This window comes from Hemiscyllium ocellatum, chromosome 8, assembly GCF_020745735.1.
Source record: "Hemiscyllium ocellatum isolate sHemOce1 chromosome 8, sHemOce1.pat.X.cur, whole genome shotgun sequence".
NCBI lineage: Eukaryota > Metazoa > Chordata > Chondrichthyes > Orectolobiformes > Hemiscylliidae > Hemiscyllium > Hemiscyllium ocellatum.
The window spans coordinates 25,296,786-25,322,673 of NC_083408.1; the positions used below are offsets into that span (position 1 = coordinate 25,296,786).

At 43.5% G+C, this 25,888-nt stretch overlaps 1 protein-coding gene across 2 annotated transcripts in view; it reads left to right on the top strand.

Moving 5' to 3' along the window:
• Nucleotides 1–1,063: 1,063 nt before the first annotated feature.
• rbm25b (RNA binding motif protein 25b) overlaps nucleotides 1,064–25,888 on the top strand; it is a 103,708-nt gene continuing 78,883 nt past the window's right edge. For both annotated transcript variants that reach the window (XM_060828703.1, XM_060828704.1), the window contains exon 1: nucleotides 1,064–1,187. The gene's annotated coding sequence lies outside the window, so the exon portion shown is untranslated. The remainder of the gene's footprint in view (nucleotides 1,188–25,888) is intronic.

The following is a 25,888-nucleotide window of genomic DNA, read 5'->3' on the forward strand; positions in this document are numbered from 1 at the left end:
GGCTGTTTTCCTTGGAGTGTCGGAGGCTCGGGGAGGGGGGGTCATCAAGGTTTATAAAACATGAGGGCATGGATAGGATAAATAGACAAAGTCTTTTCCTTGATGTGGGGGAGTCCAGAACCAGAGGGCATAGGTTTTGGGTGAGAGGGGAAATATATAAAAGGAACCTAAACGGCAACTTTTTCACACAGAGGGTGGTGTGTGTGTGTATGGAATGAGCTGCCAGATGAAGTGGTGCAGGCTGGTACAATCAAACCATTTAAGAGACATCTGGGTGAATATATGAATAATAAGGGTTTAGAGGGATGTGGGCCAAGTGCTAGCAAATGGGACTAGATTAGGTTAGGATATTTGGTCGGCGTGGACGAGTTGGACCGAAGGGACTGTTTCCTGTCCATCTCCACGACTCGAAGTCTTTATTTGGGGGAGGGGGAAGGAGGAGGTTTGCAGGGTGAGGTGTGTTTATGAGAGAGTATGGAGAATGTTTACAGGGGTGGGTACAGAGCATATTTACGGAGTGGGGGGCGTATGTATGGACGTTGTTTTCCGGTGGGGTGGAGGTATGGAGAATGTTTATGGGGGGGGACATGGAGGTATGGATGATGTTTACAGGGCTGTGTAAGGGTTTGAAGGATCTTTGGGGGTATGGAAGGTGTTTCCAGGGGGAGGTATGGAGGTAGTTTACAGGACAGTGTGGGGATGTGGAGGATGTTTGTGGCATGGTATTGACGATGTTTACAGAGGGGTGAAGGTATGAAGGATGTTTACAGGGCAGTGTGGGGGCATGGAGTCTCTTTAGGGGTAGAAATTGTTTATGGATATGATTACAGGGGAGGGAAGTATTGTAAGTTAAGCTTTGTAGGGAGTTATAGAGGGCGACGGTTTTTATTGAAAGATGCTACAAAGATTGAAGGAGGTATTATTTCGGGGAGGGGGGGGGGTTGGTGGAGAGTTCGTCCACGTGACCGCGCAAAGCCCGTGGGCCGATGGCGCTGCCAAGACCGGTGGCGGGGTTGCGCGTTCGTCATGACGTTTTTGGGAGGCGCGCACGCAGTGACGCAGGGCCTACGGGCTGTTGTTCCGGGAGCGAGGAGGCCGAGTGCCTGAGGATTTTTTTTGCTGCCCAGTCCGCGGACAGCGAGTGCCGAGACCCCTTTGCCCGGGCTCCCAGCGTGCAGCCCGCGCTGGTGAGTATTCGCGGGCCCGGAAACGACCGGGTGACCGATCGCGCGGTGTCCGTACGGCGAGTTCGGCCTTTTGTCAGTCCCGATGTGGGGGGTGGGGAGTGAAGCTCAGGCCTTGCCTGCGAATGAAGCTCCGGGGGCCGAGCGTTGCTTGCCGAGGGAGTGGGGGGCCTGGATCATGGCGGGCTCTAGTACCTCCCGGGAGGCCGCGGGCACCGGGCCGGGCTCCTCTGCCTTACTTCACGCCGCGGGTGAGGAAATGGCTGGCGCGGCGCGGGGGTAAGAGGCCGCCGGGCTGAGAGTGTCGGAGGGCCCTGACTTCTCTCGCCATTTTGTGGAGGTCCCCGGGCTTGAGCTGAGTCCTTCCCTGCCCTCCCCCCAACTCAAATCAAATTGCAGCATTCTGGTATTTCCAGAGGGCAGTCTCCTTAACTCACCCCTTTTTTCTGTGCTCCCCACCCTTCCTGGGGTGGTTTGGCGGGGGGAGGAGAGCAGAGTGTTGTCGGTGCTTTCTACCAGCCTTCGTTGGGGGTGGGTGGCACGTTCGTGTCTCCTCCTCAATCCACCACCAACATCCTTGTTTAAATGGCACAGTTGCCACAATAAAACTTTGCCACAAAATGGTGGCCTTTCCTTAGGCCATAGAGCCGGTCTGCTGAATATGCCAGTCCTCGTCTCCCTTCCTTTCCCGTGGCCTGGCTTTAGCCACCTTTAGTCAGGGATTCCCAGTAGAAACCACTGCACTCTTCGCCTTCTAGTCTTCTGCAGCTTCTCCCCAGTTTTGCATCGGGATCGCAGTTTTAAACCACTAAAGCATTGAGCATTAATCTGATAAAAGGATTGTGACATAAGTGGAAAGGTAATAATTAGCTCTGGATAAATTAAGATGATATTAAGAGTATGGAGGAGCCACGTTTGACGTGTAAATTGTTACACTGAGATGCAAAGTGCTTTTTTTTTAGAATAAAGTGTGTATATTTTTAACAAGGCTAATTTTCCACCACAGGTATGTAACTAATTGTTTTTTGTACAGGTAGAAGGTTAGGATTATTTAAGTAATTCTGGTATTGATACTTCATAAACTCCTGGTTCAAAGGACCACCTGTTTAGACTTCTGTTGAATTGTTCGCTCTTGCACACTTATTACTGAAGATTTTTATTTCTTGCTGGGGATATGATATTTATTGGAAAACAGCTGGCAAAACTTAGCAAGTGTGGTACCATTGTGGAGAGAAAATAGTTCATGTTTCAAGTCTAAAGATCAGTTTTTCTGAAGTTCTGAGGGTTACGAGCCTGAATGTTACTTCTGTTTTCTCTCCACAATGCTGCCAGCCCTGTTAAGTTTCTCCAGTTGTTTCTGTTTTTGTGTGTTTCAGGTCTTCTGCATGTGCAGTCTGTTTGATATTTGCCTGGGGAGTTCCAACCAATTTCAAACCTGGCTTCATCTTATCCCTCAATTTGAGGTTCTGACTTTCAGCGACAGGCCTTTGTGTGACTAAGTAGGATGATTCTCAATCCCACAGACATTTGGCTGTATGAAGCAGGATGTCACCATGGAATACAAGATTCCGGTGTACAAGATTTGTTTATTTTCGCTACTGCTGTGGTAATCATTCGGGCATTGTGACTAAAGCCTTGAAGCAGCATGATGAACAAGTTGTTGTCATTTATGTGAGATAGTAGCAAGTTTGACTTGGTCACTAATGTCAATGCTGTCACATTTTAAGCAGAACTTCAGAATGCATTTTAAATCACTTTCTTTGGTCTCCTTTGAAATCTGGCCCATTTGAAGATTGAGAAAAGTGTGAACCTGGTTATGCAAATGCCTTTTGGCCTCAAGCATCATTTCCAGTTCATTGAAATTGATTTTGTTGGAGGATTTTTCCAGTGCTGTTTTGTGTCACTGATGCATAGTTCAAATGTCATTGCAGTATGGTGCTGGCAGCCCTTTTGTACATGAGGATTTGATTTGTGGAGGCCTTTGGCGAAGGTGAGGACTGCATATGCTAGAGATCAGAGTCGGAGTCACTGTGGAAAAGGCTGCGGAAGACATAGACTGTAGGGAAATAGATGGTGACATCTTGCAAAATGTCCAGATTACAGAGGAGGAAGTGCTGGATATCTTGAAATGGTTCAAGGTGAATAAATCCCCAGGACCTGATCAGGTGTACCTGAGAACTCTGTGGAAAGCTAGAGAAGTGATTGCTGGGCCTCTTGCTGAGATATTTGTATCATTGATAGTCACAGGTGAGGTGCCGGAAGCCTGGAGGTTGGCAAACATGGTGCCACTGTTTAAAAAATGTGGTAAGGACAAGCCAGGGAACTATAGACCAGTGAGTCTGACCTCGATGGTGGGCAAATTGTTGGAGCGGCATGGATAGGGTAATTAGGCAAGGTCTTTTCCCTGGGGTCAGGGAGTCCAGACCTAGAGGGCATAGGTTTAGGGTGAGAGGGGAAAGATATAAAAGAGACCTAACGGGCAACTTTTTCACGCAGAGGGTGGTATGTGTACGGAATGAGCTGCCAGAGGATGTGGTGGAGGCTGGTACAATTGCAACATTTAAGAGGCATTTAGATGGGTATGTGAATAGGAAGCGTTTGGAGGGATATGGGCCGGGTGCTGTCAGGTGGGACTAGATTGGGTTGGGATATCTGGACGGGTTGGACCATGCTGTACATCTGAGTCTGAGTGTGATGCTGGAAAAGCACAGCAGGTCAAGTAGCATCCAAGGAGCAGGAGGATCAACATTTTCCTGATGAAGGGCTTAAGCCCAAAATGTCGATTCTCCTGTTGTTTGGATGCTGCCTGATTGGCTGTCCTTTTCTAGCATCACACTCTTCAACTTGTGGAGGTTTATTTGCTGTAGTTTGCAGAAGGCTGAGTTGTTGTACCTGATGTTGTGTTGCTTACTCCTAGTCATTGGTGACTTTTTGAGAGTGGTGGCTGCCAACCTATGGGAAACGTGTGCGGAGTCTTTCCTTCAGTCTATATTGAAGGTGAAATATTTGGTTTTCTAGGTGCAAATTGGTATGTCTTTCGTTTTGGCAACATTCAAAAATGGGGCAAGTTTTTATGCGGATTGGAAGAAATTGAGAGTAACTTGCAATTCCTGTACAGAATGGGCAATGGCATGCCAGTCATTCACAGAAGTAGTTGAGAATGTGCTGCTGGAAAGCACAGCAAGTCAGTAGAATCAACGTTTTGGGCATAAGCCCTTCATCAGGAACCATAGACATAGATCATATGTGTATGATTGTCAGTTTCATCTTGCTATGGAGGTGACTGTGATTAGAGTTTCCATCAGTATTTAATACTGGCACAAAAGAAAAGCGCTATCAGATTGCAAATAACATGGTGTTTGTCACAAGCGTCACTTAGCACTGGTGTAGATTTGAAGATTCTATTTGAGATATTACTGAAAAGGTTTTTTGAATATAAGATCTTTTGAAGACAAACATCAGAATTTTTTGACGTATTGAGTCACATGCATTGATCAAGTGAATGAATGCCATGAAGAGTTCCTGGTTTCTTTGGCATTTTTCTTGGATTTACCAGGTATGTAGGGCTGCATCAGGCATTTTTTGGAAGGGGTGAAGCCACAAGTGTTTGACAGGATCTCGGTAGTGATGGGAAGTCGGTGAAAAATGTTAGAAGTTTTCTACTGTAGTCATGATGAGTAATACTTCAGAAGTTTCCGTCACTTATTTCCCTCCTTGAAGGTAATTACTCATCACATTTGAGGTTGGGAGTAGCAAGTTCTTTTTCCTACAAAGTGTTGAAGTGAGGAAAAAAACCTGACATCTTTGAAACCCTCAGCTGGACTAACATTGGGGTCACAGGTTTTGGTTTTTATCTGTTTGATTGACAATTGTCCATACATGAAGTGCAAGACCTCGAAGAATATCAACTATTGCTGTGGATTCAAGGTTGAGGGGTTGTTGAAGTTGAGAGTATCCTGTGAGTTGAGGGGATTTTGGCCTTTGGTTTGTAGCTGGACCTGCTGGCATCAAAAAGGCTTCACATGTCATCATGGTTAGCATATTGTCGATCTTTCTGGCTTTCTCTTCCTACCAGGGATTTTTTTACTTTCAAGATTTTACTTCAGGTTTAATCTGCCTGGTTTGCAAATAGAATCATACAATACTGAATTTGTGAAAGTTTGGGAAGGATAGGTTTTAGATTAAATTTCCTACAGTATGAAAACAGGCCCTTCAGCCCAAGAAGTCCATGCCGACCCTTCGAAGAGTAACCCACCCAGACCCATTCCCCTACCCTGTGTTTACCCCTGACTTGGCATTTGAGCATGGCCAATTCACCCTTTTTTGGATTGTGGGAGGAAACCGGAGCACTTGGAGGAAACCCACCAGACACTGGGAGAATGTGCAAACTCCACAAAGGCAGTTGTTAGAGGTGGGAATTGAACCCTGGCACTGAGGCTGCAATGCTAACCACAGTCACCGTGCTGCCTATTTTGGATGGCATGTCTCAATGGTTAGCACTGCTGCCTCACAGCACCAGGGATGTAGGTTTGATCCCATACTTGATTGACTATGAGATTTGAACATTCTCCCTGTGTCTGCATGCATTTTCTTGAAGTGCTCTGTTTTCTCCCACTGTCTGGAGATGTGTAGGTTAGGTGGATTGACCATGCTAAATTGTCCTGGAATATGCGGACTAGATGAGTTAGACATGAGAATTGGGTAGGGGGTTGGATCTGGTGAATTGCTGACTGGAGAGTCGATGCAGAATCCTTGGGCTGAATAGCCTCTTTCTGCACTCTGGGTTCTATGATAAAGATCCAATTGTTAATACATGCTTTAACCTTTGAATGGAATAAAGTACATGGTAATATAATGAGTTGGGTCAAATGCCTCTAAACTTAAAAACATTTGGAGGGATTTCATACACTACCTCCAAAAGGCCAAAAAATTCACTTATATAGTCAAACAACCATGGTCAACATGTCAAGTAAAATTCCGTGCAAAGCTAAAGCAAGTAACTTCGATAAATAGCAGGAAAGTAGTAGTTCACGAGATTGCATGAAGCTTAGAAAACAAAGTCACAAAGAAAATATTAAGGTTACAGAAAGAACGATCAGAAAGCATGGCATTGATACAAATATTTTCATAAATATCTCTAAAATTGACAGCTGTTCATGGTAGGGTATGGCCATAGATTTAAAGATATAGGTAGGTTTCTGAAATGTTCACAGTGAAGGAAAATGGTAAGATACCTGAAATGGAAGGGAAGCGGAGAATAAGTTGAGAAAGGGAATGAAAAATTCATTGGGTTCATTAACAAAGTATTAATAGTGGGAGAGACATACAACTTTGTATAATTAAATCTTCACGACTTCATGTCCGTACCAGGGTGCTTAAAGAAGGTTGAAATTACAGACGAGTTGGTTATCATCTCTATTTCTGTTCAGAAATTGTCACTTAGACTAGAAAATTGCTGATGCATACGTGCCAGTTCTGCGTTATTTGTGGGAAAGTTGGTAGAAACGGTCATTAAAAGTACAGTGAGCAGTTGGTAGTATGACTTTGCTAAATGAGTCTTGTCTAGTGGACCCTGTTAAAACTGGAATCACTAATAACATGTCTTTGGAATTACTGTGTTAATTATTGTATTAATTTCCAAAAGACAGTTGGTAAGGTTTCACGTGAGATTCAGTCTCTGTAACTGATGAGCAAGTATTTTCCTTGCAGATGTTTCCATTCTTTTTGTTTGCATACCCACTGGCACTTAAATTTGTTTTGATTAGACCCTCAATTGATTTCCAGTTTAAAAGATTCTACTAGATTGCCTTCTCAGTAATACTTTTATTTTTGTCTGTCTTCAGTTTAATTTTGATGACTTCACCTTTGTCATTTTTTGATTGGGGTAGAGATTGCTTGGTGAAATCAAATACAGAATGGAGAATGAGGGGTGTGAGGAACATTTCACTTGTTCAACAACTTGGGTAAAAAGATGCAGGAATTGTATATCCAAGTTTGCAGGTAATACCTTGTTAGGAGATGTGGAAGAACCAGTGTTGAACTCAGGTCGATAAAGTTAAAAAATCACACAATGCCATGTTATACCTGGTGTTGTGTGATTTTTAACTTGTTAAGAGAGGCATTACATCATGTGAATTTGGGAACAGAATGTTACTAAGGAACCAGTTACTAAAAGACGGTTGGAAATTTGCGTGTATAAGTGAGAATTCATTTTGGACTGAAAGGATCACTTTGTCTTTGAAATAATTATCCACAGCATTTTAATTATTGGAAATCTGATTGTAAGGGTATTTCGTGTCACATTCACTATCTGAAGGAAAGTAATCTTTGAACCCTTTCCATTTTTTTGTTGGTGATTGTTTTAACTTTGTCATCCTGTTCATACTGGTCATTGGAACTAATTTCAAATCACCCTTTTGATCAAACCATACAAATTTTAACACCTCTGTTTAAACTCATTGATCTGAATAACAGCTATCCATAAAGTTATCCATAAACATTAGTTTCTATCCCCAAATTGGAGACTGTTGAGCCAATTTGGATTCCTTGGTCAGTTTGTTAGATTCTTTTCCTGAGGTTTCACACGAGACACCAATGTCTGCAAACAGTTGAAGTTTATTAAAATCTGTGCAAGCTAAGTGACCCTCTGACACTCACAGCAGGCATGTGAAGTTGAGGCAAAGAGACACCGAACAAAGGAAACACAACCCCTTTATACAGGTCAGTTGGTAATGCTCACACATACTCTTGTCAACCCACCCCACAGCCACATTACCCCAGGTTCACTGGTAGGATGAGGCCATCCTCGGCGATATTGTAAATGCCCTAATCAAGGGTCATCGTTATGCAGATGATTTCCTGACCCTGTGATTTCCTGAGACGATATAGGTGTGATATGCCCTAGCTTCAGGGATGTTCACATAGATGAATTTGGTTGGGTGGTGGCTATGAAACCATTTTTGAATGGAAGGAACTGAATGAGAGTTTAATTTGGTAATAGCAGCAGAATAGTTCTAAATGGCTGCCCAAATGAAGTGTCCGTTACATTGGATGGTCATCTAAATTCTTGCATGCTATTTGTGAGAGAATGTCACCCCCACCCACTTCGACTGTTCAACTTATTGGAGAAAGACAATACAGTTTAACCCTTCAACATGACCTAGACTGGGAACCTAGACTGTAGTTTTAGAGTGCAGGACCTGGAGTGTAGGGAGGTTAGGAACCAGGCATCAATCTCGAAGGAGGGTGCCTGTAAACAGGAAGGTGGCTTGAAGTATGTATACTTCAATGCGAGAAGTATACGAAATAAGGTAGGGGAACTTGCAGCGTGGGTTGGTACTTGGGAATTCGATGTTGTGGCAATTACGGAGACATGGGTAGAACAGGGACAAGATTGGTTGTTGCAGGTTCCAGGGTTTAAATGTTTTAGTAGGGTAAGAGGGGGAGGTGTGGCATTGCTTGTCAAAGATAGTATTACAGTGGTGGAAAGGACGATGGATGAAGACTCGCCATCTGAGGTAGTTTGGGCTGAGGTTAGGAATAGGAAAGATGAGATCACCCTGTTAGGAGTTTTCTACAGGCCTCCTAATAGTCCTAGAGATGTAGAAGAAAGGATTGCGAGGATGATTCAGGAGAAGAGTGAAAGTAATAGGGTGGTTGCTATGGGGGACTTTAACTTTCCAGATATTGACTGGGAAAGCTATAGCTCGAGTACGTTAGATGGGTCGGTGTTTGTCCAATGTGTGCAGGAGGGTTTCCTGACACAATATGTAGACAGGCCAACAAGAGGTGAGGCCATACTGGATTTGGTTTGGGTAACGAACCAGGCCAGGTGTTAGAATTGGAGGTAGGTGAGCACTTTGGGGATAGTGACCACAATTCGGTGACTTTTACTCTAGTGATGGAGAGGGATAAGTGTGCACTACAGGGCAAGAGTTATAGCTGGGAGCAGGGAAATTATGCTGCGGTGAGGCATGACTTGGGATGCGTGGCTTGGAAAAGTAGGCTTAAAGGAAAGGGTGCAATCGATATGTGGAGCTTGTTCAAGGAGCAACTACTGAGTGTCCTTGATAAGTATGTACCTGTCAGGCAGGGAGGAAAGAGTCGTGTGAGGGAGCTGTGGTTTAATAAGGAATTGGAATCCCTTGTTAAAGGGAAGAGGGTGGCCTATGTAAAGATGAGGCGTGAAGGTTCAATTGGGGCGATTGAGAGTGATAAGGTAGCCAGGAAGGATCTAAAGAGAGATAAGAGCAGCAAGGAGGGCACATGAAAAGTGCTTGGTTGATAGGATTAGGGAAAACCCAAAGGCTTTCTATAGGTATGTCAGGAATAAAAGGATGACTAGGGAAGGAATAGGTCCCGTCAAGGATAGTAGTGGGAAGTTGTGTGTGGAGGCTAAAGAAATTGGGGAGACACTGAATGGATACTTTTTGTCAGTATTCACTCAGGAGCAGGACATTGTTGCTGATGTGAATATTGAGTCACAATTAATTAGAATGGATGGCTTTTGAGATATGTAGGGAAGAGGTGTTGGAAATTCTAGATAAGTCCCCTGGGCCTGATGGCATTTATCCTAGGATTCTCTGGGAAGCAAGGGAGGAGATTGCAGAGCCATTGGTCTTGATTTTTATGTCCTCGTTCTCTACAGGAATAGTGCCAGAAGACTGGAGGATAGCAAATGTGGTTCCCTTGTTCAAGAAGGGGAGTAGGGATAACCCTAGTAACTATAGGCCGGTGAGTGTTGTGGGCAAAGTCTTAGAGAGAATTGTAAGGGATAGGATTTATGAACATCTGGATAGGAATAATGTGATCAAGGATATTCAGCATGGTTTTGTGAAGGGCAGGTCGTGCTCACAAATCTTATTGAATTCTTTGAGAAGGTTACTAAGGAGTTGGACGAGGGTAAAGCGGTAGATGTGGTGTATATGGATTTTAGTAAGGCGTTTGATAAGGTTCCCCATGGTAGGCTACTGCAAAAAATACGGAGGTATGGCATTGAGGGTGAATTGGAGGTTTGGATTAGGAATTGACTGGCTGGAAGAAGACTGAGGGTAGTAGTTGATGGTAAAGGTTCATCTTGGAGTGCAGTTACCAGTGGTGTTCCGCAAGGATCTGTTTTGGGACCATTGCTGTTTGTCATTTTTATAAATGACCTGGAGGAGGGGCTAGAAGGTTGGGTGAGCAAGATGATACGAAAGTCGGTGGAGTTATTGACAGTGAGGAAGGATGTGGCAAGTTACAGCGGGATATAGATAAGCTGCAGAGCTGGGCAGAAAGGTGGCAAATGGAGTTCAATGTAGGTAAGTGTGAGGTGATTCACTTTGGTAAGAGTAACAAGAAGATGGCATACTGGGCTAATGGTCGGATACTTGGTAGTGTGGATGAGCAGAGGGATCTTGGTGTCCATGTACACAGATCTCTGAAAGTTGCCACCCAGGTAAATAGTGCTATGAAGAAGGCATATGGCGTACTGGCTTTTATTGGTAGAGGAATTGAGTTCCGGAGTCCTGAGGTCATGTTGCAGTCGTATAAGACTCTGGTGCGGCCGCATCTGGAGTATTGTGTGCAGTTTTGGTCGCCATACTATAGGAAAGATGTGGAGGCACTGGAACGGGTGCAGAGGAGGTTTACCAGGATGTTGCCTGGTATGGTAGGAAGATCGTATGAGGAAAGGCTGAGGCACTTGGGCTGTTTTCATTGGAGAAAAGAAGGTTTAGGGGTGACTTGATAGAGATGTACAAGATGATTAGGGGTTTAGATAGGGTTGACCATGAGAACCTTTTTCCACGTATGGAGTCAGATATTACGAGGGGGCATAGCTTTAAATTAAGGGGTGGTAGGTATAGGACAGATGTTACGGGTAGATTCTTTACTCAGCGAGTCGTGAGTTCATGGAATGCCCTGCCAGTAACAGTGGTGGACTCTCCCTCTTTATTGGCATTTAAACGGGCATTGGATAGGCATATGGAGGAAAGTGGGCTAGTGTAGGTTAGGTGGGCTTGGATCGGCGCAACATCGAGGGCCGAAGGGCCTGTACTGCGCTGTATTTTTCTACGTTCTATGTTCTATGACGTTAATGTCCAGAGAGAGAGTACAATTTAATCTTTTAACTGAGTTTGTTTAGGCTGTGAATCCTATAAATTAGCCTGGTTGAGGTTGAATCCAGCTCTGGTGTGAACCAGTTAAGGTTATCAAAAGGAGGGAGAACTAGCTAGCTTTTGAAAAGTAATTTTTGATATTGGTTACTACCACCTAGAAGTGGAGGTGCTGGTGTTGGATTGGGGTGGACAAGCTCAGAAATTGCACAACACCAGGTTATAGTCCCAACAGGTTTATATGAAATCACAAGCCTTCAGACAGTTGCCCCTTCATTAGGTGAAAAAAACATAAAGCACAGAATTTATAGGCAGAGACATCAAAAGGTCATAGAAATGGTATGAGTGAAGTATCTCTGCAGATGATCAAAAGTGTCAGACAGTGTGAGTTAAATGTCAACAGCTGAACAGTTAGTGAAAGTTGATCTACAATCCAATTAATTGAGGCAGAGTGATAATTACAAAAAAATTAAAGTTAAGGTGTTTCTGGAGACAAGCCAAACAGCTGGAATATCATGATAGGAATAAGAGTAGCATGCTGAGGGTCTGACTAAATCTGTCTATCTCGGAGGCAAAAGTGAGGCCTGTAGATGCTGGAGATCAGAGCTGAAAATGTGTTGCTGGAAAAGCGCAGCAGGTCAGGCAGCATCCAAGGAACAGGAAATTCGACATTTCGGGCATAAACCCTTCATCAGGAATGAGGAAAGTGTGTCCAGCAGTCTAAGATAAAAGGTAGGGAGGAGGGACTTGGGGGAGGGGCGATGGAGATATGATAGGGTGGAAGGAGGTCAAGGTGAGGGTGATAGGCTGGAGTGGGGTGGGGGCGGAGAGGTCAGGAAGAAGATTGCAGGTTAGGAGGGCTGTGCTGAGTTCGAGGGAATCAGATTTCTCCAGTTTCCTCATGATGAACTCAGATTTCTCCAGTTTCCTCATCTGGGAACCCTCCAACCACAAGGGGTGAACTTAGATTTCTCCAGTTTCCTCATTTCCCCTCCCCCCACCTTGTCTCAGTCGATTTCCTTGAACTCAGCACAGCCCTCCTAACCTGCAATCTTCTTCCTGACCTCTCCGCCCCCACTCCACTTTGGCCTATCACCCTCACCTTGACCTCCTTCCACCTATCACATCTCCATCGCCCCTCCCCCAAGTCCCTCCTCCCTACCTTTTTATCTTAGCCTGCTGGACACACTTTCCTCATTCCTGATGAAGGGCTTATGCCCGAAACGTCGAATTTCCTGTTCCTCGGATGCTGCCTGACCTGCTGCGCTTTTCCAGCAACACACTTTCATCTCTGTCTATCTCGTCCCAGTCACAGTAGTCATCTGCCAATGAAGAATTCCGCAAATTGACTACCCCCGGAGAAGAAATTTGTCGTCTTCTGTCTTAACCATGCGACCCCTCATTCTACAATTATCCCCTCTGGTCCTCGTCTTTCCCAAAAGGAAAAACAACTGTGCCTCATCAAGTCCCTAAGAATCTTGTGTATTTCAATAAGATGCCCTTTCACTTTTCTAAACTCCAATGAGTCAGACCCAACCTACTCATATGAAAGTCTGTTTATCTAGGATCAGTCGAGTAGAGCTTCTGCAGACAACCTTCAGTGCCAGTATATCTTTAGTTAGACAGAGTCCAAAATTGTTCACAGTATTCCAGTTGTGCTCTGGCTAGTGCCTTTATAGCTTTAACAAGGCTTCCCTTTCCTTCCATTCCCTGTGAAATAAAGGCTCGCATTCAATTTGCTTTCCCTATTACATGCATACTAGATCTTTGTTTTATGGATATAGGTTTGCTTGCTGAGCTGGAAAATTCATTTTCAGATGTTTTGTCACCATACTAGGTAACATCTTCAGTGAGCCTCCGGACGAAGCACTGCTGATGTTTCCCGCTTTCTATTTATATGTTTGGGTTTCTTTGGGTTGGTGATGTCACTTCCTGTTCTTTTTCTCGGGGGTGATAAGTGGGGTCTAACTCAATGTGTTTGTTGATAAAGTTCCGGTTGCAATGCCATGCTTCTAGGAATTCTCGTTGTCTGTTTGATTTGTCCTAGGATGGATGTGTTGTCTCAGTCGAAGTCCTTATCTGTATGTATGTAAGGATACTAATGAGAGAAGGTCATGTCATTTTGTGGCTAGTTGATGTTCATGTATCCTAGTGGCTGGTTTTCTGCCTGTTTGTCCAATGTAGTGTTTGTTACAGTGCTTGCACGGTATTTTGTAAATGACATTATTTTGCTTGTTGTCTGTGTAGCATCTTTCAAGTTCATTAATTGCTGTTTTAGTGTGTTGGTGGCTTATTATTAAATGGCTTTTTACATAGTGACTGTTTTTCCACCTTGTTAACCCATTACCCTTGCCTCCAGCACCCCATTGTTAACTACAAGTTTTTATCTGATCAGAGCTGAAAATGTGTTGCTGGCTAAAGCACAGCAGGTTAGGCAGCATCCACGGAATAGGAAATTCGACGTTTCGGGCATAAGTCCTTCATCAGGAATGAGGAGATGAAGGGCTTATGCCCGAAACGTCGAATTTCCTATTCCTTGGATGCTGTCTAACCTGCTGTGCTTTAACCAGCAACACATTTTCAACTGTGATCTCCAGCATCTGCAGACCTCATTTTTTACCCTTATCTGATCAGAGTCATGCTTAGCTGAACCTGTTGTTTCACAAGACTCAAAACATAACTCTTTCCCTACCTGCTCATACACGATATACATTCTCAAGACAAGGTATTTTCCTTGAGGTGGTTTAGGGGCGGGGTGTCCAGAACTGTAGGGCATAGGTTTAGGGTGAGGGGGAAAGACTTAAAAGTGATCTAAGGGGCAACTTTTTTTCCCTGCGGAGGATGGTGCATGTGTGGAATGAGCTGCCAGAGGAAGTAGTGGAGTCTGGTGGGACAACACTTTTAAAAGGCATCTGGATGGGTATGTGAACAGGAAGGGTTTTGATGAATATGGACCGAGTGCTGGCAAATGGGACACGATTAATTGAGGATTTCTGGTCGACATGGATGAGTTGCACCAAAGGGTCTGTTTCTGCGTGTAAATTTCTATAACTGTGACTGTGTCCAGGGGACTTGAGGTTTTTAGCCTCATTCATTGCTCAAACACTTTTTCTCTAATGATGTTTTTGGTATTTATTTCCTCTTTTTCTTTTGCTACTGCTTCATTTAGTAATGTTGCATTGTTATTTTAGCATAGTACTACTGCTCCAAAAACTTCGAAGTATTTATTATCACCTCTTCCATTTCCTGGTTATTATTTTTATTATTACTTCCACAGCTTTATTCTCTCACTTAGGCCTTTTTCCTAATTTTTCTATATTTAAAGGATTTCTTTCTTGATATTACTTCCAAGTTTACATGCCAAGTTTATCTCTCCTTCTATTTTGGGTTGTCTTTTACTACCTAAAATCTTCACAATATGCTGTCTTACTCCTAGTCTTTGCCATGTTTTATGTTATTTCTTTGACTCTAACGTCCTTATCTTCCCGGGTTAACTGTGGTTCGCTTATTTCACTCCTAAATCCTCCTTTCTCACTGGGATATATATTTCCATGAAATAATTTCTTATGTCTTTTCTCAACTGTTTTTACTGTTCAACCAGTTTCTCAGTCCACTTTGGTTAGCATTGCCTTCATTTCATTGAAATTCCTCCCATTTAAGCTTAGCACGTTTGTTTATGACCCATATTCCTCCCTCTCAAACTGCGGGGTAAATTCTCCCATGTTATGGTTGCTGTTCCTTAAGGGATCTTTTACTGTGATATCATTTATTAACTTTACCTCATTACAAGTTTGAAAATAGCCTGATTCCTGATCCAGGTTAGGAATACATGGCAACATGCAAATTGCTGTCCAAGCCACTGATCACCTGACTTAGAAATCTATCACTGTTCCTGCTGAGTCACTAGACCAGAATTCTGGAACTTCCTCTTTCGTGGCTTTGTTGATCTTCCAAAACCAAATGACTACAGTGGTTCAAGAGGCAGCTCACTATCACATCATGGGCAACTTGGAATGGACAATAGATACCGGCCTATCTTCCATGACTGAATCAAAAACATACCAAAGATAGCTTTTTTTTTCCCCTGAGGATTGGGAATCTTTGGAAATCTTGGCAGTGGATGCAGAATCTTGGAATATTCTTAATGAGCAATTCTTAATGGTTTTGTTGGTTAGGTGGAAATTTGAAGTAAAATTATTCATTTCAATTTTTTTGAATGGTGAAATGGGCTTGACTGTCCAAATGATTGTCCATTTCTAATTATCCTTGAAAAGGTTGTGAGCCGCTAACATCTACCATGGCACCAGATGTGGTGTAGGTACACTTGCTGTTCTATTCTGCACGGAGTTCCAATATTAATGGACTGGTGAGCACACCGGCCTGACTTGAGTACAACTTAGACTGAAGTTGGACTTGTTCCCATGCCCCTACCAGGATTCCTGATCTCGAGGTAGGGTGACTACCTGTTTGCTGTAAGAGCACTAAAATGAAAATTATATCCTCAGATCAACCAGTTGTTGCTAATTAACCTATTTGACCATCTTATAACGTACCTATGGGGCAGATGGGCCTTTTGTGTTAGAGGTACAGGCACTACCACAGCACTAAGGAGCTATTCCTTACCAGAAATATGTTGTTGGATCTTGTATCCTATGGAAGTTGTGAAATATCTTGGATTGGTGACATTTTACTGAGAAACATCATTACGTTGGAGATTGGATCAGCTCTGAACTGCCAAATTCTGACTGTGGAGACACTGGAAAATTTTTTAAAATATCCAATTGACGATTGACTTGCAGGAATAGGAAATGTTAGGAAGTTGCTTGTTTCTGACATGGCTTCTGCTATCATAATGATTGAGATGATGGAAGTGTGGAAATTATCTAAGTTGTAGCTGAGCTGTTTATGGTTAAAGCTATAAGGGCATCAAAGGAACCACTTCATTTGCAAAACATTTTGAGCTGGTAACAAGTCAAAGTTACACCACTTTGAGAACGTTGATTCAACCAAAACGACAATTTGTGCAAGAAGCACAAATGTTTTTAAATAGTATTCTCAAATTGATTGATTGAAAAAATACCAGCTTCAGTCATAACATGTTGCTTACCAAAGCAAAGTTCTATGTTTGTCATTGCTGATGATGACTATACTTTGTATAGGTGTGTTGCTCCATTTCCCCTTTAGCTGAAGGAAAATGCTCAGACACTGCATAGTTTTACTTCCTTCATCTTTATTCTGAGCCTTGGAGGGAGAGAGAACGATTGCCCATGTGCACAGGGGCATGAGTTCACTGTCTTATCTGGAAGAGCAGTTTCTCAATGAACTATATAGCCATCTTATAGGGAGGAGCATCCAGATAAGGCAACATACATATAAATTGGGTTACTGTTACGATCAGAGACTGGTAACATTAAATATTAAACCATCTGCTGTTACACAATGAATAACTGGCTTCACGTAATGAATACTTTTCACCTTGTTAAGCTGACCTCAGTTGCTGAATGCTACCTTGTCTTATTAAATGGCTGCACATAATGAATGCTTTTCCACCTTGTTAAGCCTTACTTCCAGCACCTCATTGTTTACTGCAAGTTCTTATCTGATCTGAGTCATGATCAGCTGAACTTCTTGTTTCATAAAACTCAGAACTGTTTCCCTGCCTGCTTATACCCTATACACGTTCTCAGGTGAACCAAGTCAAAAACACAGGATTAGACTTATAAGTTGCTAATAAAAGTCTTTATGCGTTAAACTGAAGTCAGTTATAGCAAAGAAGAAACTGCTAGAGCCATCTGTTGTGATAATATTAGGCCAGTTATCTGTAGATCAGACCTAACTTTGTTTCATTGTCCAGAATTAAGGTTCAAATTTCAGCAAACAGCTAGAGCAGGTTGTCATTCAATATTATCTTGTATACAAGATTATAACATGTTTCAATAAAGTGAACAAAGGAAAGGCCTTCCTGTTTTTGTTTAGGTACCAGAGCTATAATAGTACAGCAGATTAAGGTTTTGGACTAGAAAAAGAGATGGTGAAAAAGAGCCTTTTCTTAGCGAGTGAGTGTGACTGGAACTTGCTGCCTGTGAGGGATGTTATGACATGGAGTAAACCCTCCTGCTTAATTTAAAATTAGCAACACAGAAAAGATTTACCAGCGCAGTAATCTATAAAAAGTAGTGTCCAAGAACTATTTAAAGTAAAAATTAACAACTTTATTTCTTAATTAACAGCTTAATTAAACAGCTTAATTGAGAATAATTAACAGCTATTTCCAATTCCTTCTTCTAACCTATCTTTTTACCTTCTCTTCTATAGTGTTAGTTTGATAAAATTCCCATTAAGATTTACAGAAAAATTCAAATGTTAAAACCAGCCAGCAGTGGAATCTCCTCTTAGTCTTCGTCAGTAGATTGGCTCTCCAGGTCAGTTGAGGGTTTTTCTCTGTGCAAGTCTGAGTTCTGATTTGCTGTCTATAGTTGTTGGATTGGGGGCAGTTCTCCCCCGACTGTTCAGATTTCCTCTGTCTTATATCCCAAAGCATTGGAGTGTGTCATTGGTTTTTAAGAATGTCAATATACTCAGTTCAAACTTGAATGGAATTTGGTTTTTTTTGTGTGTATAATTTAAACTGATTGATTGGCCTAATTAGAATCTGTTTTGTCGTTTCCAGGGAACCAGCTACCCTAGTAACTGGAGCACATATTACATTGTGTCTTATTGAGAACACTTGGTGCTGTCACTGCTAGCTTTTACTTTCTTAAAGGTATAGTACGGCCACATCTTCATAACAGGGAGATGGCAGCAGATCAGTATGTCATGAAAATAAACTTCCAGTGGATATCTAATAATAACAATTTTTCTCCATGGAGCATTATTATGGACTGAGTGGCCGCTACCAATTCTGATTGTATGCAGAAAACAAAATGTGTTATTTGAATGACCATAGCTGTAGGTTCAGATAGGTGAGCAACTGATTAGTTTAAAGGCAGATATGAATGAGCTGAAGGTGATTTAACACGGATTGAAGATTGAAAACGTAGCTATAACCTGAAGGTAACTAGTGCAGCTATTAGCAAGCAGTCAAAGGCTGAGTTTGTTGAGACAGGAGAGTTGTAGTTGTGCTGAAGTTATTGTAGTTCTTGGGTGATTGGGCGGCACGGTGGCACAGTGGTTAGCACTGCTGTCTCACAGCGCCTGAGACCCGGGTTCAATTCCCGACTCAGGCGACTGACTGTGTGGAGTTTGCACGTTCTCCCCGTGTCTGCGTGGGTTTCCTCCGGGTGCTCCGGTTTCCTCCCACCGTCCAAAGATGTGCGGGTCAGGTGAATTGGCCATGCTAAATTGCCCGTAGTGTTAGGTAAGGGGTAAATGTAGGGGTATGGGTGGGTTGCGCTTCGGTGGGTCAGTGTGGACTTGTTGGGCCGAAGGGCCTGTTTCCACACTAAGTAATCTAATCTAATCAATTGAGCTTCGAGGTGTACGGTTAGTCTTTGGCTGTACACTCTGGCTGTGGCTGTACACTCTGGCTGTATCTGTCCTGAGTCTGTTTGACGGTACACTATTGTTGGATCTTTAATTTCAGTTTGAAAAAGTAGAGGCAGCATGACTCAGTGACCATCTCTCTGCTGTCCCTGTCCTGGAAGTGTTTGGTGATGCGTAGAGGGACATCTAATCTATATCTAATGGTGTGCCTGTACTTCACCGATGGGGGACAGTATAGGTCGAGTTTTAATTTGATACAAGCCATGTGCTGTACTTGTCCTGAGATTGTTTGTTTGATGGGGACAATGTTGAGGTATATTTTTTGTTTTCATTTTTGAAAGAATAGAGGAAGCTTACTCTATATGTATCCAGTGTAATAATTGTAATGGGAGTGTTTGGTGGGCACACTACAGGAACCTTTTACTTTTTGCTTAAGAATGGAGTTGTCTGCTGGCCTGCCCTGTGGAGATGCTGTGAAAGAGACCCACCTTGGTTCACCCGAATCCAAGTCAAGTCAAGTCATTCAACTCTGTTGCTTGAACTGTGTTATCAACTGATAGTACTTTTTTCATGAGGCCATCTCTAGTAAAAAGATATTCAGACCAGAAGGTTCTAGGTGCCAGTTCTCTGTTGAACTTGACTGCTGTCAGTTCGGGAGGTTGAATTATTATTGGTCAATGAAACAGATGATCTAATTGATAACCGGGATGCAGCATGGTAGTTCAGTAGCTGGCACTGCTGCCTCAGTGTCATGGATCCGGCTTCAATTCCATCCTCTGACTGTGCAAACACCACGCAGACATTCTCCCCAAGTCTGCATGTATTTTCCCCAGATGGTCTAGTTTACTACAAGGGTCCAAAGATATGGATTGCTCATACTGTCCAGGGATGTGCTGGTTAGGTGGAATATCTATGGGAAGTTGCAGGAATGGGTACAGTGAGGTGGTGGATTCTGGGACAGATGCTCTTCAGAGGGTCGCTGTGTGCTTGATAGATTGAATGGCCTGCTTCCACACTGTAGTGATGCAATGATGTGCTTTTGTCAAATTTATGTTCAGGTTATGAATAAATGGATTTCTCTGCAGCTTCTGAGAATGTGCTTCGTTCTAGCGACTAGTCATGAAACCAAGTTGTCTTGATTTGTACAGAGCAGAAAGGCCCTTGCACCAACATAACTACTCTAAAAAGTGCACTAGTCCCGATTTACTGTCCTGTATCCTTGAATATTATGACATTTGAAGTACTCATCCAAATATTGCTTAAAGGTGGTAAGCTTTCAGGCCTCCACTACCTTTCTAGGTAATGCATTGCAGACTCCCTAATCCCACTGTACGAAAAAGCTTTTTCCAAATCCCCTCTGAATCTCCTGCGCCTTAGCCTAAAACTATGCCCTTTTGGTAGTTGACCCCTCAACCAAGGGGAGCAGCTGCACTCTCTTCAAACTGCCTATATTCCTCGTAATCTTACACATCTCAGTCAAGTCTCCCTTCAATCTATAGCTCAATTTCTTTATCCCAGGCTGCATCCTGGTGCGCTCTGCTATCGCATGCTTCCTGTAGTAGATTGACCAGAACTACACAGGACAAAGGAACTTTGATTATCCGAAGAAGATTTCAAGGTCCTGCAGTGGTTAACACTGCTGCCTCACAGCGCCAGAGACCTGGGTTCAATTCCTGCCTCAGGCTGTGTGGAGTTTGCACATTCTCCCTGTGTCTGCATGGATTTCCTCCGGGTGCTCTGGTTTCCTCCCACAGTACAAAAATGTGCAGGTTAGGTAAATTGGCCATGCTAAATTGCTCGTAGTGTTAGTGAAGGGGTAAATGTTGGGGAATGGGTCTGGGTTGGTTGCTCATGGGCGGGTTGGTGTGGATTTGTTGGGCCGAAGGGCCTGTTTCCACACTGTAAGTAATCTAATGTAAAAAAAGTTACATCAAAGAGGTAAGTGTATTCGATTTACCTGTACTGAAGATGATGTGAAAATGCTGGCAAAAACAAAGAAACATAAGCAGCTGGATATTTTTTAGCTTAAGTGTTGTTACGTAGCCCTTTGCAAAAATGTATTTTACAGTATTCCCAGCACTTTACCAAGCTGTTCATTTTTTTAAAAACTGCAAATGTGTTGCTGGTCAAAGCACAGCAGGCCAGGCAGCATCTCAGGAATAGAGAATTCGACGTTTCGAGCATAAGCCCTTCATCAGGAATAAGAGAGAGAGAGCCAAGCAGGCTAAGATAAAGGGTAGGGAGTAGGGGGAGGGGCGATGGAGGTGGGATAGGTGGAAGGAGGTCAAGGTGAGGTTGATAGGCCGGAGTGGGGTGGGGGCGGAGAGGTCAGGAAGAGGATTGCAGGTTAGGAGGGCGGTGCTGAGTTGAGGGAACCGACTGAGACAAGGTGGGGGGAGGGGAAATGAGGAAACTGGAGAAATCTGAATTCATACCTTGTGGTTGGAGGGTTCCCAGGCGGAAGATGAGGCGCTCCTCCTCCAGCCGTCGTGTTGTTGTGTTCTGCCGGTAGAGGAGTCCAAGGACCTGCATGTCCTCGGTGGAGTGGGAGGGAGAGTTAAAGTGTTGAGCCACGGGGTGATTGGGTTGGTTGGTTCGGGCGGCCCAGAGGTGTTCTCTGAAGCGTTCCGCAAGTAAGCGGCCTGTCTCCCCAATATAGAGGAGGCCACATCGGGTGCAGCGGATGCAATAGATGATGTGTGTGGAGGTACAGGTGAACTTGTGGCGGATATGGAAGGATCCCTTGGGGCCTTGGAGGGAAGTGAGTGTGGAGGTGTGGGCGCAAGTTTTACATTTCCTGCGGTTGCAGGGGAAGGTGCCGGGGATGGAGGTTGGGTTGGTGGGGGGTGCCTCCACCCCCGGCACCTTCCCCTGCAACCGCAGGAAATGTAAAACTTGCGCCCACACCTCCACACTCACTTCCCTCCAAGGCCCCAAGGGATCCTTCCATATCCGCCACAAGTTCACCTGTACCTCCACACACATCATCTATTGCATCCGCTGCACCCGATGTGGCCTCCTCTATATTGGGGAGACAGGCCGCTTACTTGCGGAACGCTTCAGAGAACACCTCCGGGCCGCCCGAACCAACTAACCCAATCACCCCGTGGCTCAACACTTTAACTCTCCCTCCCACTCCACCGAGGACATGCAGGTCCTTGGACTCCTCCACCGGCAGAACACAACAACACGACGGCTGGAGGAGGAGCGCCTCATCTTCCGCCTGGGAACCCTCCAACCACAAGGTATGAATTCAGATTTCTCCAGTTTCCTCATTTCCCCTCCCCCCACCTTGTCTCAGTCGGTTCCCTCAACTCAGCACCGCCCTCCTAACCTGCAATCCTCTTCCTGACCTCTCCGCCCCCACCCCACTCCGGCCTATCACCCTCACCTTGACCTCCTTCCACCTATCCCACCTCCATCGCCCCTCCCCCTACTCCCTCCTCCCTACCCTTTATCTTAGCCTGCTTGGCTCTCTCTCTCTCTCTCTTATTCCTGATGAAGGGCTTATGCTCGAAACGTCGAATTCTCTATTCCTGAGATGCTGCCTGGCCTGCTGTGCTTTGACCAGCAACACATTTGCAGCTATGATCTCCAGCATCTGCAGACCTCATTTTTTACTCGAACATTTTTTTAAAAAACACAACGTAAATGCATGCGCGAGGCATGGCTTCTGTCTTTCTATTACAAGACTGAGTTCCTGGAAACTGATACTGTAAATGGTCTTGCGATTGTAAAAACTGTTTGGGACCTTGTTTAATGCTGGGATTTCATGGTAAGGCTTTAGTTCCTATTTTAACCTGTAATTTGCAGATTGCAGAGATTAGTTTGTTTAAATGGTTGACTCGTTAAAATGATAGATTTAAATAAATTCTCCGGTAGAGCACACAATTTGATCGTGATTTGGAGATGCCGGTGTTGGACTGGGGTGTACACAGTTAAAAATCACACAACACTAGGTTATAGTCCAACAGGTTTAATTGGAAGCACACTAGCTTTCGGAGCAACACTCCTTCATCAGGTGATTGTGAGGGCTCGATCGTAACACAGAATTTATAGCAAAAATTTGCAGTGTGATGTAACTGAAATTATACATTGAAAAACTGATTGTCTGTTAAGCATTTCGTCGGTTAGAATACAGTGATAGTTTCACTTCATTCATGTGTAAATCACAAAACCCTTTTTGAAGTTGCATTCTCGGGTTAGCTGCTAACAATGGTGATAGCTAGACAATATGTTGAAGGTGTTAGCCCCCTGTGTTCTCTGTCTATGACTTGATATTTAGATTGATTCTAATCTAATAAGTGAGATAAGTGTTTTACATAAATTCCTGCAGTTTTTGAGCTCAGAGTTCTACATGAATGTGTGCAGTTTTTGAGCAAAGTGCAATGTAACTCTGCAATACAAATTCACCCCACAAAATATGTGTGCATGTAGGTCTTTGTGTGTGTGTGTGTGTGTGTGTGTGTGTGTGTGTGTGTGTCTGTCTGGGGTGGGGGTTGAGAGTGTGAGAATGTGTGTGTAGTGGGTGCAGAGTGTCTTAAGTCTGTGAGGGGGTGCATGTGTGAGCGTGGGAATGTGTGTGTCAATGGAAGGAAACGGCAATGGATGAATGGGCACCGCACTATAATCCACAGACAGGAGGGTTCCCTCCCAGTTGGGGAACACTTCAGTGGTCCAGGACATTCAGCCTTGGACCTTCGGGTGACCATCCTCCAAGGTGGACTTTGGGGACAGGCAGCAGAGAAAAGTGGCCGAGCAGAGGCTGATAGCTAAGTTTGGTACCCATAGGGAGGGCCTCAACCGGGACCTTGGGTTCATGTCACATTACAGGTGATCACCATTGCACTACACACACACACACACACACACACACTCTCTTTCTCACACTCACAACCCCCACCCCGGATAGACAGATAAAGACCCACATGCACACATATAATGTGTGGGGTGAATTTATATTGCAGAGTTATATTGCACTTTGCTGAAAAACTGCATACATTCATGTAGAACTCTGAGCTCAAAAACTGCAGGAATTTATGTAAAACACTGTTATCCCATTTATTAGATTAGAACCAATCTAAACATCAGGTCATAGACAAAGAACAGAGGGGGCTAACACCTTCAGCATATTGTCTAGCTATCACCAATGTTAACAGCTAACCCGAGAATGCAACTTTTAAAAAAAGGGTTTTGTGATTTACACATGAAAGAAGTGAAACTATCACATTCTAACAGATGAAAGGCTTAACAGTCAATCAATTTTTCAATGTATATTTTCAGTTACATCACACTGCAAATTTTTGCTATAAATTCTGTTACGATCGAGCCCTCCACAATCACCTGATGAAGGAGCGTTGCTCCGAAAGCTAGTGTGCTTCCAATTAAGCCTGTTGGACTATAACCTAGTGTTGTGTGATTTTTTTTTAACAGCATTAGATCGGTAAGGCTTCCCCCATTTAAGCTAAAAATGATTATCTGAATAATCATTTATCTGAATGAAATGACGCCCATCCATCTCATTTGGATAATTGAGGTTCCTCTCTCCCGTTCTGGCCTGACTAACACTCTGTAGAACTCCAACATTATTTCCTTATGCAACCACTGATGAAAGATAAGTGTCCAGTATGCCGAATTAACTATGCTACTCAGGTAGCCTGCTGACTTCAGGGATCTATGAATAATTACCCTAAGATTCCTTTGTTCCTCTAAGCTATCCAGTGTCCTGCTATTCATTGAATATTCCCTCGCGTTGTTGTTTCTTCCAAAGTGCATTGCCCTGCACTGAACAGGTTTAAATACAATCTGCCCTCTTGACCAACCTATCTATATCTTTATGTAACCTGCAGTCTTTACTATTAACTACTGTACCTATCTTGATGTCATATGCAAATTCGCTTAACATTCCTCCCACATTTTTCATCTATATATTTGATGTATATAACAAGCAACAAGGGTCTCGGTACAATGAGCCTTGTCATGTACTGCTGGGCACCTTCCTCCAGTCTCTCCGACCTTGTACCTCTATCTTGTTACTCAGCCAGTTCTGATCCTTCTTGCCAAGTTTCCCTGTGTTCTCACCTGATCAGTCGGTCACCCATGTAGGACCTTGTCAGAAGTACACATAAACGCCATTAACTGAACTTCACTCAACCACACACTTCATCACATTTTCAAAAAAATTCTAACTGAATTGGTAGGCATACCTTCCCTCTGATAAAGCCATCCTGACTACCCCTAATTAACCCATACCTTTCCAAGTGAGTATTAATTCGATTCCTTCAATACAGTAGTTTCCCACCATGAATGTGAGACTCACCGACCTGTAATTTCCTTGTTCACTTCTACCACTCTTCTTAAACAAAAAAGTGGAACCACATTAGCAGTCCTCTCGTACTTCCCTGTGGCCAGAGAGGAATTTAAAATTTTTCTCGAAGGTCGAAATAGGAAAAAAGGATCGACAAAATGTTAGGTTGATTTATGGGTACTGCTCTGGTTTTGGGTAGAAGGTCTAGGTTTTTAATTTTAGAAACAAATGTAGGAAACTTCTAGTATAGGTACACAATCCTTTATCCGAAATCCAAAGTTTCTTTTTGTGAAGTTTTTTTTTCTGTATTACAAGGTTGTTTGGCATGTGAACGGGTGACCCAGCTCCACAGCCACTCGACCCACGTCATTTATATGTGACGGTGTGGCAAGGTCCAGCGCTGGAAGGCATCAGTTGTGTCTCAGCGCTCATACTATTCACACGTGGGCTGCTGTTTGGTAATTTTGTTCATTTTACTATGAAAATATCATTTATTCTGCAATCCAAAAAACAACTGGCCCCAAGGATTTTGGATAGCTGCATAATCAATATTCAGGTCCACTTCAGTGTTTGGGCATTAGAGTTTTAAAACTCGTCAGTTGAAAAACTCTCAACGTGCGTTGGTCTTGTAGTTTTAGTCAAACAGAGAAGAGAATATTTTAAATATAGGGCTCCAAATGAAATCAGCACAGTTCTGCTCCAAGGTGGCAATGCTTAGGACATCAGGCATGCCTGTATTAATTGAGGTGTCATAGTCATGGAGGTCCATTGTGTCTGCACTGTTTGAAAACCTGTCTATCCCAGTGTTATCATCCAGCATT